Source organism: Malania oleifera, chromosome 7 (assembly GCF_029873635.1).
Source record: "Malania oleifera isolate guangnan ecotype guangnan chromosome 7, ASM2987363v1, whole genome shotgun sequence".
NCBI lineage: Eukaryota > Viridiplantae > Streptophyta > Magnoliopsida > Santalales > Ximeniaceae > Malania > Malania oleifera.
This window is the reverse complement of record NC_080423.1, coordinates 13,829,580-13,845,135: the sequence shown is the minus strand read 5'-3', so window position 1 is coordinate 13,845,135 and position 15,556 is coordinate 13,829,580.

Here is a 15,556-nt window from a genome sequence, read left to right as displayed (position 1 = left end):
TTCAAAATGAAAAGGGATATAAGATAACTCATATAACAAGTGATAGAGGCACACAATTTAAGAATGAGGATTGTGACTTAGAGGGCATATCACATAACTTCTCTGTACATAAGACACCTCAACAAAACGGTGTGGTAGAAAGAAAGAATAGGTCACTACAAGAGATGGGTAGAATTATGCTGAATGAACATAACTTACCTATATATTTTTGGGCCAAGGCCATAAATACTGCTTGTTATGTCATGAATAGGGTATTTATTAGACCATCAATTAATAAAACCCCTTATGAATTGTGGAACAATCATAAATCTAATATTTCCTATTTTCATGTGTTTGGTTGTAAATACTTTGTGCTTAGGGATAATGAACGCCTAGGGAAATTTGACTCTAAATATGATGAAAGTATTTTCCTAGGTTATGCACTTAATAGTAAAGCATATAGGGTTTTTAATAAAAGAACATTGACTGTCATTGAATCTATTCACGTTGTGTTTGATGAATCTAATCCATTTTCTAAGAAAGATGATGAAGATGATATTGATATTAGAAAATTCTTAGATAAATTATCTATTGAAAACATTGCAAGTGAAAATTCATAAGTAAATGATAAATCATCTGAAGATAATGAAAATGAAATTCATGAGTTACCTAGAGATTGGAAATTTATCAAAAACCATCCTATAGATTAAATCATAGGTGAACCATCCCATGGTGTAGCCACAAGATCCTCCTTGAAAAACCTAGTGAGTCATTCTGCTTTCTTGTCCCAAAAAGAACCTAAAAATGTTAAAGAAGCCATAGAAGATGAGTCTTGGGTGATGTCCATGTAAAAAAGAACTTAATCAATTTGAAAGAAGTAGAGTGTGGACCTTAGTTCTTAGGCCTAGTGATCATACCATTATTGGAACTAAATGGGTATATAGAAATAAGAAAGATGAGAATGGGGTAGTAACTAGGAATAAGGGTAGACTATTTGTCCAAGGTTATAATCAGCAGGAGGGGATTGAATTTAATGAAACATATGCTCCCGTTACTAAATTAGAAGTCATTCGTATGCTACTTGCTTATACCGCTTTTAAAAATTTTAAATTGTTTCAAATGGATATTAAAAGCGCTTTTCTAAATGGCTACATTAATGAAGAAGTATATGTAGAACAATCACCCGATTTTGAAATCATAAATATTCAGATCATGTTTACTGATTTTCTAAGGCTTTGTATGAATTGAAACAAGCTCCTAGAACTTGGTATGAGAAGCTTAGTGGTTTTCTACTAGAAAATGAGTTTACTTGTGGCAAAATTGACACTACACTCTTCATCAAATCCAAAAATGATGATATGCTCCTTGTTCAAATTTATGTGGACGATATCATTTTTGGAGCAACTAATGATGAGTTGTGTAATGAGTTTTCCAAGTGTATGCAAAGTGAATTTGAAATGAGCATGATGGGTGAACTTAGTTTATTTTTAGGGCTGCAAATTAAACAAGCTAAACATGGAACTTTCATATGCCAATCTAAATATATCAGGGACTTGCTAAAGAAATTTAATATGGAAGAGTGTAAAATTTTTGGTACACCTATGAACTCTTCCGTTAAGCTTGATAAAGATGAGCAAGGAATACCTGTTGACGTGAGATTGTATCGTGGCATGATTGGGAGTCTCCTATATCTCACTGCTAGTAGGCCTGATATTATGTTTAGTATGTGTATGTGTGCTGGGTTTCTGGCTACTCCTAAGGAATCCCATCTAAAAGCAGTTAAACGAATCCTTAGGTATATAGTTGGAACTATAGAGTTAAGCTTATGGTACCCTAAGCATACTACCTTTGAGATTGTAAGTTATACTGATACTGAATTTGCCGGTAGTAAGGTTGATAAAAAGAGTACTAGCGACACTTGTCACTATTTAGGACAATCTCTTGTTTCTTGATTCTACAAGAAACAGAATTCAGTTGCCTTATCCACAGCTAAAGTAGAATATATTGCACTGGAAGTTGTTGTGTTCAAACTCTTTATATGAAACAATAACTTATGGATTTTGGATTCCACTATGATACAATATCAATTATATATAATAATACTAGTGCAATCAATATCTCTAAAAATCCTATCTCACATTCACAAACTATGCACATTGAGATTAGACATCACTTCCTTCGTGATCATGTGTAGAAAGGGGATGTTGCACTTGAGTTTGTCTGCACCAATGAGCAGTGGGCTGACATATTTACTAAACCACTTCCCGAAGATATGTTCATAAAAATTAGAATTGAGTTAGGTCTAATGCACAGTAGAGAGGCTTCTTAGATATTTCATAGTTTGCATAAATTTAGGGGGTGCTTTCCAGTAAAATTTATGAGTCTAACCACAATATATAATTGTTGATATTTCCTATTTGTTTAGACTTAGTAAAATTTGATCATTGCTTGTTGTTTGTAATCCATACTTTTAATATCTAAAGCATGATAATGTTGGACTTTATGTTTTATTGCATTGATCATACTGGAATTGTTTGAGTAGTTGTGGATAAATTCCTAGGATTTATAAACTCAAACAGGTCATTGTTTATCCATGGTTTGTTTTGGAAAGTCCTTTTTTCAAACGACACTTTGCCAAAATTTTTCAAAAAATTTTCCAAAACCTATAATGTATAACAATGATGTTTACCCATTACCTAGAGCTCTTATTTTCATGACCCTTTTTGCTGTTGTCAAAAGGGGGAGATGAAGAGGCAAAAATGTTTGGGTAAAAAATTAGGTTTTATTTAATGCATATTGTTAGGGGGAGCCTTCTAAGGTTGTACCCATATTTTTGCTTGATATATTTGTCATCATAAAAAGGGGGGAGAATGTTGACCCTATAGGTCACACCCGATTTTTATAATGACAAATACCTATTATATTTACTGCACGTTTGAGGTTATGTGCAGGTATTCTAATTGGTAGATCATAATGATAGCACAAAGAGAGATTGAAGTTAAAGTCCAAAACATATGTTGTATTTCATTTTATTATTATCTAAAGGGTCTATAATAGTAAATAGGATTTGACTTGTAATAATTGCATGCATCACCTGCACGATGTGAGGACTAAGCTCATAACTAAAAAGAAACTAGAAATGACCCTAAGACACTCACTCATGCATTTATATGTTTGGTCATTTGATTAGGGTGTTTGCATAGATTGAACAGAATTGAAATGTATGAAAATTACATGTTCAGTCGATTGTACTCCCATGTACAAAACACCCCCGGTCGACCGAACTAGGAACGGGTTAATAGGTTGACCACAGCCCAGTCGACTGAACTACTTAGTTTATTTGAACCCAATCGACTGAACCCCCCAGGAGTCAACTTAATTGACCTTCTAGTCGATCGAGTATAAATTGCATATCAACGCCCTAGTCGACCGAGTTCCCAAGTATGGGAACTCTACGATCTAGTCGACCGATCGAGGTAGTTCAAAATGTCCCCGATCGATCGAATTGCGCAAAAAGGGAAAAATCTCCCTTGGACTTACAAGTCCGATTGACTGAACTTATAGTTCATTTAATGCCCAATCGACCGAACTTCAAGCATTTCGATCAATCGAACTTGCCTCGATCGACCGGTGCTCTCGGGTTGCCCCATATTTTTTATCGTAATTAATATTTTTAAACAGGGTTAATTTATTTAAATAATATTAAAAAATTTATAAAAATTCCATTTATGTCCTTAACGGTTATAATCAAGGGAAAGTCTATATATACCCCTTCATTTGGAATGGTTAGTAACAAGATTAGCAAACCCGATTAGTGAATTCTCTCTCAATTCCCAAATTCATATTACTCATTTCTAAGCTCCATACACTCATTCTTACCTTGCCATATTGCCAAAAATCCTTTGTAAGTTTGATTTGAGTGTTGATTGTTCTATAGGTTTGCTCTCCTAAGTGTTATGCTCGATTGATATGATTTTATTTAAGAGCAAAACCTCAAGTATTCTTAGGGGACTTTATCAATAAGTCTTTCCTAAGAAGACTTTGTTTGATCTTCTAAGTATTGCACAATCATTGCAATATCTTAAGAAGCTCGTATTTGATTTTGATTTCAAAATCTTTTCAAATCATGTTGGCCTTACAAGGCTTAAAATCTTCTTATCTTGTTTTGATACTAACAAACAAGTGGAATTTAACATATTTGTGTGAGTAATGTTGTTTCAGGGCTCATATATAGGAAAGCAAGGTTAAAGTGCTCACAAGGATCAAATATGATGAAAGCAAGGTCAAAGTGCTCAAGAGGATCAAATGAAGCTTAAAAGAGTCCAAGCATGGATTTGAAGATGATATATTAAACCTTGAAGAATATGAAGACATGAATGAGTTGTTGAAAGCCAAGGAATACTAAAAGATCCAAAGAAGGGCAAAGTGATAAAGCTTAAAGTTTGAAAGCTTGAAGAAAAGATGGAAGCTTGAAGAAAGACATGAATGAGTTGTTGAAAGCTAAGGAATACTAAAAGATCCAAAGAAAGGCAAAGTGATAAAGCTCAAAGAAGATGGAAGCTTGAAGAAACAAAATATGAAGACTTAAGAATGAGAAAAGTTTTAAGAGTTTTCATGTAAGTACTTTAAATATTTAAAATATCGTTTGCAATATTTTGAAGCTCTTAGGTTAACATCTTGGACCTAAATACCTTTTAAAATATCTTTAAAATAATTTTATAAAGTCAAAAATTATTTTAAAAGGGTTAGAATCATTTTTGGAATAAAAAGCACCAAAAAGGGGTTTTTCTATTTGCTGTCAATTTTGATACAGCCATATTCAGGTATATTTTTCACTCTAAAAAATTAATTATTTTAAAAAGTGATGAACATGAAAGTTTTATTATTTTCTCTTAGCTTTCTTTTGAAACCAAGAACACCTAATTTAGAGTAATATTTAAAAATTTATGGCTAAAAAACTGAAGGGGGGTCACTGCTGTCAATCAACTGAACACTGTTCACGGGAGGGAGTTCAGATGATTGAACAGATGACTTTGGTCGACTGAAGATTAAGTTCAGTCAACTGAAGATTTTCTAGACAGAATATACAGTAGGCAGTAGTAGTTCAGTTGACTGAACTTATGACTTCAGTCAACTGAACACTGTTCAACGGGCAAAAATTTTTTTTTCTCATGTTTTAAAATATTGCCGTTTGAGCTCTAAACTTTCTAAAATTTTGGGAAAATCTCAAAGGAAACTTTTGCAACATGGAAACAAGTTTAAAAGCCTTTGAATACATGGTTTTGCAAATTAAAACATATCCAAGAATTGAAAATTTTGCTTGAAAAGCTGAAAGCACTCTTGTTCTTCCAAAAGCTCTCTTGCTCACTCACTGCAAATCTATTTTGTTGAGAAATTCTGAAGTGCTAATTATTCCTCCTTTGAATTCCTACTTCTAATCCTCTTCTAAGAAGGATATTGGTGAATTCTACACTTGAGCTTTATTGTATTTCATATTGGTATTTTACATTCAAAGTATGTAGTGCTGAAATTGTACTAACTTGCTCTTTGAGAGAGTATACTTGTATGCAAATCTTATCTTGTGTTTCTTATAGTTCTTTGACATTCCAAGGGTCATTTGGATTGTTGGCTAAGCGAGGGGACATTGCTTAGAGAGGCGGACTCTAGCCTATGTAAGGAGTGACCGAACGAGGGAATATCGTTTGGAGAAGGCGGGCTCTAGCCTTAACCAAGGAGTGTTGTAATCGGCATTGTTTCACCTGTCAATGAAACTGAACTAGTGAATCCTTTGGTGGTTTTCCAAAGGCGAGGACGTAGGCTGGGTATAAGCCGAACCTCGTAAAAATCTCCATCTCATTCTCTCTTTCCCTTCCTCTTTATTTTCAGTATATTTAAATTGTGTGGATGATATAAATTTGAAAATCATATAAACTACATATATTTGGAAATCAAACAAACTTAAGGTTTAATTTTGATTTAGGTTGCAGAAACCGAAAGGGAGTACGTTGGTGACACCATATCTTGCGGAAACCTTACGGGAGTACGTTACTTGTTTAACATCCCAAAGATAAATTTACCAAGAGTTTATTTGAGTTCTAAATATTTGGAAAGAGTGATTTGATTCATCTATACAGGGCTTTACATCAGCAAGCATAAATTCTCATTCACTACAGGGCTTGGTTCAAATTTGGTAAATATAAACAAACAACTGTCTTGAGTTGTTATATTACCAAAGTGCTGAATACTTTATATCTTGATTTGGTTGTTTGTTGTTTAACTTGTACTTGGCAAATAAATTGATTGTTTGTCTTGAAGATATTGTTTAATTGATTGGTTGTTTAATTAAGTTGTTGTGTGATTGGTGAAATTAAAAAAAAAAACAAGTTAAAGAATTGGTTAAGTGTTTAAAGAAGTTAAGGATTCTTAAAAGAAGTTAAAAGAAAGTTTTAAAACCCAATTCACCCCCCCCCCCTCTTGGGAAGCTATTCCTAATTTCAAATCACTTTCAAATATCTAGTGTGTTTCATCTTGAAAAATCTTTGAAGAGATATTTGTTTATGTGATAAAAATCTTTGTTGCAATATTCATTGAGTTATATCATTTGTTGAATACAAAGATTAAATCCTTTTTGCAAACCAAACTCATACATTACTTGAGCTTTATACATTGAGAAAATCTGCTAGTTAAGATATACAAAGTTTGACTGATATCTTCGTTTGAGCATATAGATTGAATATACATTTTGTGATACAAAGATTATATCGCTTGCACTCTCATGCACTGATTACAACGATTGCAAATATATATACATATATATATATATATATGAGAGTAGATATCTAAGACCACATTGAGCTTACTTCATTATATAATTTATTGGTGTATGTGATTACACATATTGGGTACATATTTGCTTTACATGAAAGAATAATCACTGTACCAATTTCATTGTTGTGAAATTACAGAGTGTTTCCAAGCGTGACTTGAGGGGGCGATAATCTAGCCCGGTAAGGATTGGTTATAAAGGTTGAGGTCAGCCCAATGCTAATTGACCTGGTTTGTTTAGGTGCCGCTCCACCCGTTTAAGTGAGTAAGTATAGTGGTAATCCTTGTGCTTGTTAGCTAAGGCAGGGAGGTAGGCAATTTGCTAAACCTCAATAACATTTATGTGTGTCACTCTCCTTTACTGCTTTTTGGTGCATGCGTAGTTAATTAAACTGCTTTATTTTATTTTAGATACATATTATAATTGATTTACATTACTTGTAGTAGATTAACCATAGGATTGTGAATATACTGCTATTAGGATACTCACCTAGGGCACAAATTTTTTAAAGTACCAATTCACCCCCCCTTCGGATCACGGTAAAGCTAACACTAATGCTAATGAGAAAAACTATTAGTGATGGTTTAAGAACTGTTACTAATAATGAACAATTAGTGACAATTTTAGATTCGTTACTAATAATGGCCTATTAGTGACATTTCTCAAACTGCCACTAATAATGGACTATTAGTGACAGTTTGGAAACAGTCACTGACTAATACTGTGTAGTGATACTATTAGTCACAATTTTGCAAACCATCACTAATACATTTGAAATAAATAAATTTTTTTTATTTCATTCAATAGTTCCTGTAAAAACCTGTAATTGCATTTATTTATACATAATATTAAACTAGAATTACTAAAAAATTCATAAATTATTAAAAATTAAAATATAAATTAAATTGTTCAAAATTCAAATACAAATACAAATACAAATTCAAATTAAAATATAAAAATTAATTATGTTCAGATAACAAAAAATATAGAAAAAGTCAACAGTTGCATCTGACTATAGTGCCTGTCACCATTCTAATGTGGTGACGCAATGTCATTATTTGGGTAAAAAAATCCTAAACTCTCCTGAAATTTGGCAAAAAGACATGAACTTGACATGAGATTTCAAAATTTTCGTAGTCATTCACTTAAATTTAAAAAAAAAAAGATAACTAGTTTGAGAAGTGTCCCAAAAAAAGTCAAATTTTAAGGAAAGTTTATGGGTTTTTAAAATCTTATGGGAGATCTATAAAAATTTTGAATTTTGAAGAAATTCATATTTTAGAAATTCATAAAGGGAAGACAATGAGAGAAGAAGGATTGAGAATTGTATATTTCTCGGTGTGAAGATTACACTATATAGAGACTCCTATTTATAAACATTTTCTACAGACAAATTACACCAATTTAGCCTAATTAATTACCTACAATCAAGTCAAATCAATCAATAATATCAATCTCAACAAATCAGCCCTTATTTGCTTCTTTGTCCAATCTAAAGAGTGATTCTCTCTCATCAATCTTTAATGCCAAATTTCCCATATCCTTAACACTCCCCCTCAAGTTGGAGTGAATATTAATGACACTTAGCTTGTTTAATAGATGGTTGAATTGAGTAAGTCCAAGAGCTTTGGTAAATAGATCTGGTAGCTATTGACTTGTAGGTATGTGAATGGTTTGAATGACTGGGTTCTAGAGCTTCTCTCGAGTGAGATGACAATTAATTGTTCATGGAATACCGAATTTGATGCAATGTGATATCTACTTTGTTATCATAGTATAACTTGACTAGTTGGGGATATGCTATTTGGAGATTTGTTAGAAGTTGCTTTAACCAAGTGATCTCACAACAGGTTGGCACCATAGATCGATACTCTGCTTCAACCGAGGATCGTGAAATTGTTGTTTTCTTTTTGGTCTTCCAAGAAATTGGTGATTTTCCAAGTATAAAACAATATTCAGTGACTGATCGCTGAGTATCTCTACATTGAGCACAATCTGCATCATAAAATGTATACAATTGAACATTACTAGAAGTTGATAGGAAAGTTCCTTGTCAAAATGATTGTTTGAGATATCGTAAGACTCAATGTGCTACATCCAAGTGTGATGTTCGAGATTTTTCCATGAAGTGACTCAGAATGTGTACGACATATGCTAAGTTTGGCCTAGTGATGATCAAACATATATTAGTTTCCTAACCAATCGTCGATATGAACATGGATCTGAATGTGGTTCTCCATTAGTCTCACTAAGATCCAGATTTGGTTCCATGGGTAGATTTCCTAGTTTAGCCCCAAGAAATCTAGTTTCCTCAAGTATCTCCAAGGCATATTTCCTTTGATATAAAAGGATACCAGTTTTTGAGCGGGCCACTTCTATACCCAGAAAATATTTTAGAATGTTAAGATCTTTGAGTTTAAAACATTCTCCCAAGTATTTATTGAGTGCATCAATATGTTCCAAGTTGTTTCCTACCAAGATGATGTCGTCTATATATCCCAAGACAATTGTAAAACTGTTTTTCGTAGGATCAGACGAACATGGAATAATCAGCTTTAGACTATTTATATCCAACACTAATGAGAATGCAAGAAATCTTGGCATACGATTCCCTACCTAGAGCCTTGTTTAAGCTCGTATAAGGATTTGTTGAGCTTTTAGATTCAGTTCTCCTCCTTTCATCCAAAACCAGGAGGAAGGTGCATGTAGACGTCTTTAGCGAGGTCTCCATACACGAAGTCATTGTTGAAATCAAGTTTATGGAGATGCCAATTTTGTGCAGTAGCAAGGGCGAGAACAGTGCGAATAGTAACCATTTTTGCAACCGGAGCAAAGGTTTCAGAGTAATCGATACCTTTGTTCTGATTGTAGACTTTAGTAACAAGTCGAGCCTTATAATGTTCCACAGAGCCATATAGATTGTGTTTGATTTTTTATACCCATTTGCAGCCAATGGGTTTCTTGTGTGGTGGAAGAGGATTCAAAGTCCAAGTATGGTTGGCTTCCAAGGCATCAATCTCATCACGCATGGCATCACGCCACTTAGGATCCTGCATAGCCTGTAAGAATGACTTGGGTTCTTGTGCAAGGGAGATGGCAGTGGTGAAGGCATGGTGTGTAGGAGAAAGAGAATCATAAGAAATAAAATTAGAGGGAGGACAAATAGTACCTGAGGGGCGAACCAACACCGAGTCAGATGGTGGGATAGGTCGAGACGGGAGTGCTTGTTCAATATGAAAATCCTATAAGTAGGCAGGTGCCTGAATCTGACGTTTGGATTGCCGAACTTGGATAGGTAGGGTAAGAGAAAGGGGAACATCATTAGGTGGGGAAGTTTGTGGCTGGGTAGAGGGTTCAGAAAGAAGATTTGGAGAGTCAATGGGATGAGGTAAAATAGTAGAGGGTGATTCTAAGGTAGTTTGGCTAAAAGGAAATTAATCTGCATAAAAGACTACATCACAAGATACAAAGGTTTCGTGAGTTGCAAGATTGTACAACTCATAACATTTTTTGGCCATATGGACAACCAAGGAAGACACAACACGTAGCATGGGGATCAAATTTGGAGGAATGGCTGAGTGGAGGCATAACAAAGACATCCAAAGACTCTAAGATGGTCGTATTTAGGTAGGGTACTGTATAGCTTTTCACAGGGAGATTTCCCATCCAAAAGAGGAGTGGGTGTTCTATTAATCAAATAAGCTATAGTGAGAAGAGCATGACCCCAAAAATGTTTAGGCATATTGGCCTAAAAATGAAGGGCTCAAGAAACATTTAAAAGACGACGATGTTTACGTTCCACAACTCCATTTTATTGAGGAGTGGATATGCAACTCGTTTGGTGAATGATGCCTTTTTTAGAATAGGAGGAAAGGTCAAATTCTGGCCCATTTTCACCACGGACAATTTTGATCGTAGTGGAATGTTGGTTTTCAATGAGCCAAAAAAAGGAAAGAAGAAGGTGCCGAGTATCTAACTTATGACACATTAAGTATACCCAAGTACTTATGGTGTAATCATCAATAATGGTCAAAAAATATTGAGCCCTAGTGAGTGATGGGACACGGTAACCCCCCCCCCCCCCCTCCCCAAATGTCCACATGTATTAAATGAAAAGGTGTGGGAGAAGAAATTGTACTTGAAGGAAATTCAAGATGAGTTTGTTTATCCAATGGGCAAATATAACATGGTTTAGAATTGAGACAAATTCCATAAACTTTATTGGAAAGTAAAGACAAAACTTTATTGGATAAATGACCAAGTCGGCAATGCCAAAGTTGGAAATTTGATTATAGCCACCTGACAACAAGCAGGATTCATTTTGCTAAAGTAGTACAAGCCATCCTGCTCAGTGCCTAGTCCAATCATCCTCATCGAGCGTAGGTCCTAAATTAAGCACATATGAGCAGAAACGATGATTAGACAATTAAGATTGTGACATTGCACACAAACGGAAATAAGGTTACAATAAAAGGAAGGGACACAAAGGACATTCTTTAAAATAAGGGAGGAAGAGAAAACAATAGAACCAATATGAGTTACCATAGCATGAAAACAATTTGGGAGTCGTATAGTGCGACCATGAACAAGAATGGAGTAAGTTAAATCAGAGGGAGAACACACCATATGATCGGTGGCTCCACTATAAAGGATCTAAAGTGTTTCAAGAGAGAGGAGTGGTGGTTTGCCTTATAAAGAATGACACAATATTACCTATGTGATTGGCCATAGATGATGACTAAGTAGCAATGTTGAGCATGGCTAGAAGTTGTTGGCATTGATCAAGGGTAAATGGGAAAATTCTAGTGGATGGGTTGTTATCGGCAGAGGAGACTTGGTGTGCACTTGGTTTCGAACCTGAGCTAGGTTTGCAGGAGCTAGGTGGGAACCCATGGATGAAGTAACAACACTTAAGTGTATGACCTTCCTTATGGAAGTGCGTGCATTTCGACAGTGGCTTACAAAAATTCTTCCCATCTTTTGGAGTGAGGAGGATACCTTTGGCGGCTAAGGCAACGCCATCGATGGGTGAAGGAGTCTGAATGTTCCTTTGGAATTCCTATTGAAGAACCAAGTCGTAGATGCGACTAATTGTGGGGAGAGGGTTTATCAATAAAATCTGGGCTCGGATGACCCCAAAAGAGTCATTAAGGCCCATGAGGAACTTCATGGTGCGCTAGCATTGCTAGTATTGAGCAATGTCTTCTTGGAACAAATGGGATTGAAGTGATGCAAGATCACCCAATAATAGCTTCATCTTGGTAAAATATGTAGCCACTAATGTATTGCCTTGAACAAGATTATGAATTTCTTATTCAAGGTGATACATGCGAGGGCCATTGACATGGGAAAACGATCCTTCAAATCTATCCAAATATCTCGAGCAAGATCACAGAAAATAATGCTAACAGAAATATCTTGAGAAAGATAATTGATTAACAAAACATTTACCATGTTGTTGTAGTGGGACCACTGGAAGTATTCTGCAGGGGAAGATTTGGAAGGCTTGGGAATAGTATCATCGATGAAGCCAATCTTGTTTTTGGTGTCAAGGGCAATGAGCATAGATTGACTCCACGTGGTGTAATTGGTTTCCGTTAATGGTTGAGAAACCAAAACAACATCAGGATTGTTGGTGTTGTTGAGAAACAGGTGGTGACTGGGATCATTAAATTTTTGGGAAGGTTGGGTGCTTTCAACATTGGAAGCTACAATGTAGGTAGTGATGCAAACAGTATTCTCGAAAAGATTATGCCCTTCGGAATCCTAAATCCCAAGACTTTCCTTAGCCAAAGCTTGCCTAAGGAAAGTGAGGGGAATCACAATGGACCTATTAAAACCCAAGACTTTCCCTTGTCAGGGCTTGCCTAGACATTGTATTTGTTGAGAATAATGTAAATTCCACTGATAAAAATGGCAGCATTTGTAGAAAGGAGAAAAAAAAAATTGGAGAGAACTTATAGCAATTGAAATATGTTGTAGCTTACTAATAGTTTGTTGCAAAGAAATAGTAGAGAATATAGGGCTGAACAATGTGTGATAATCACATTGAGGAGCCTAGAAAAAAAAAAAAGACAGAGAGTGGACTATTTTGTGACCGAGAAGAGAAGATTATGCCCTTTGGAATCCTAAATATCTGATACCATGAAGAAATTCAGAGTCTAAAAATTCATAGAGGGAAGACAAAAAGAGAAGGAGAATTGAGAATTGTATGTTTCTCGGTGTGAAGATTATACTATACAGAGGCTCCTATTTATACACATTCTTTATAGACAAATTACACCAATTTAGCCTAATCATTACCTACAATCAAGTCAAATCAATCAATAATATCACTCTCAACAAATAAGCCCTTATTTGTTTCTTTGACATATCTCAAGAGTGATTCTTTCTCATCAATATTTAATGTACAATCTCACATATCTTTAACAAATTCTTATAAGAGATTCTTGTCTTTTTGCCAAACTATAAGAGAGGTCAATCAATATGGACTTTTGTCTTCTTTAGTTTTTATTATGTTTTATAGTTTCTACACAAATTTTGGAAAACAAGAAAAATAAACACTTTAATAATTATTTGAAAATATAAAAATGAAAAGCTAAAGTTTAATACAAAAAGTAGTACATATAGTACTGCTTGTATGAAAATAGCACATAGGGTTACTAGACATGTTGATTGATTGTAGATTTAGAAAATGTTCATTCCTATGTGTATATATATATATATATATATATATATATATATAATATGTATATATATTTCGTATTCTGTAGAATAATATCAATCGTTATTAGTTTATGTAATAATTTACCTTCAATTAACACCTTTTCCAGGAAAATATTATCTCATTTTCCTAAGAAAAAAAAAAAAAAACTTTGGGCACATTGTGATCTATTGAGTAGCGTGATGATCGCTATGTTAGTAGACAAGAAATTTAAGAAAACATGCTGGCATGGCCGCCGGGTTGATGAGCTCATGAAAGCCTAGCTATGTACCTAGGCTTTGAATTTAATCAAGCATGTTGGAATTAATTAATTATATTATACCAAAATGGAACCTTCTTTAGATTTATCATATATATATATATATATATATATATATATATATATATTAATTGAAGCCAGATTGCCATATCCCATTGAAGAAAATTTAAAATTTAATTGTATATATACAATTTATTTCTATATTAAAAGGTATAGCCAACAGGAGAGAAATTGACAGACTGATCCCGCTAAATAAATTACAAAAGAATGAAAAAAGTAGCATTAATATTCATCCCATTTCCACTCGTTTGCCACATTGTGTCCATGGTAGTGATCGGGAAGCTTCTTACCCGTTACTATCCTTAAAAAGATTTGCAAATCACCACACACTTTTACGTGGGTGAGTTTTTTTTTTTTTTATAATACTGTTCAATTGTACAATCTGATTACACAACTACAATAAAAGAAATAATCAAAACAAATTTTAGATCACGTAGGTCAATGTGTTTGGCACGCTTGTGAGAATTGGGATTTAGGCTTAAGAAAGTCACGCTCTTGTTGTCACAAAGTAACAAGGGTAGATGTGTGAGGGTGAATTTTAGATCATGTAGGAGATGAGTAAGCCAAAGAACCTTAGCAGTAGTAAAAACGAGAGCACAGTACTCAGATTCGCAACTAGAGCGGGAAACAATACGCTGCTTTTTGGCACTCTAGAAGACAAGATTGTCCCTAAAATAAATGGAATAACTAGAGGTGGAATGCCGAGTATCAGGACTATAACGACCTGCCTATTTTACCAAATATTTTTTTTCCTACATAACAACATTCATAATAACTCTGATATTCTACTAAACTAATATAGTCATGATCAACCCGGATCCATGGGTATCGAGAATATACCTATCATACATCTCTGATACCTAAGCAACGAAAAACATAAATTACATAAATGTCATACAACAACGGGTACAACACTAGAAACCTACTCAATCTATCATATATATACAAACATCCACAAAAGGACCCAATAGTACCCTAGGGTCATAACTCCAAAAACCAATTTGACCCAAACTCAACTACTTACCTTTTTGACAGGGTAGTTTGGTCAACCTCTACTGCTGTGGAGATCTATCCAGCCTTCTATCTGGATTCCCTGAAATATTTGTAATGCTGGGGTGAGACACCTCTCAGTAAGGGAGATAAACTAATATCAGTGTGTGATAACATGAGTAATGTCGTGCTTAAACATAAACTGTACATAATATGTATATCTGATAAAAATTGGCTATATAAACTCTGAACAAAACATGATTATCATAGTAAATATCATAATAAAGAATTGTACTAATTTCTGTAATCATGCAAAACATCTTCTATAACTGTACAATACTGAAATAATACTCAGGATAGATAGCTAGCTAATGTCATTACCCCATACATGATAGGATTGTGCGGCTTGAAGGAGGGACCTAACAATGGCTGGCCGACCACGCTAAGTCAAACATATGTCTGTATGTACGATGGGCTTGTCCCACCTAGTCCGGACTACTAGGGGAACACCTACACTACACTGAAGCCACATCGACTGCCATCTCCCACACTCTATTTGAGATGTGTAGTAACACTAACATAAACTTGAACTTATACGTATAACTACGGTACCATGCTCTGAAAGACTAAACTAAGCCATCATGATTCTGAAAACATATAGTACATTTCATATTATAGATACATAGTTGTTTCGTATTTCTAAGTAATATTTGACATG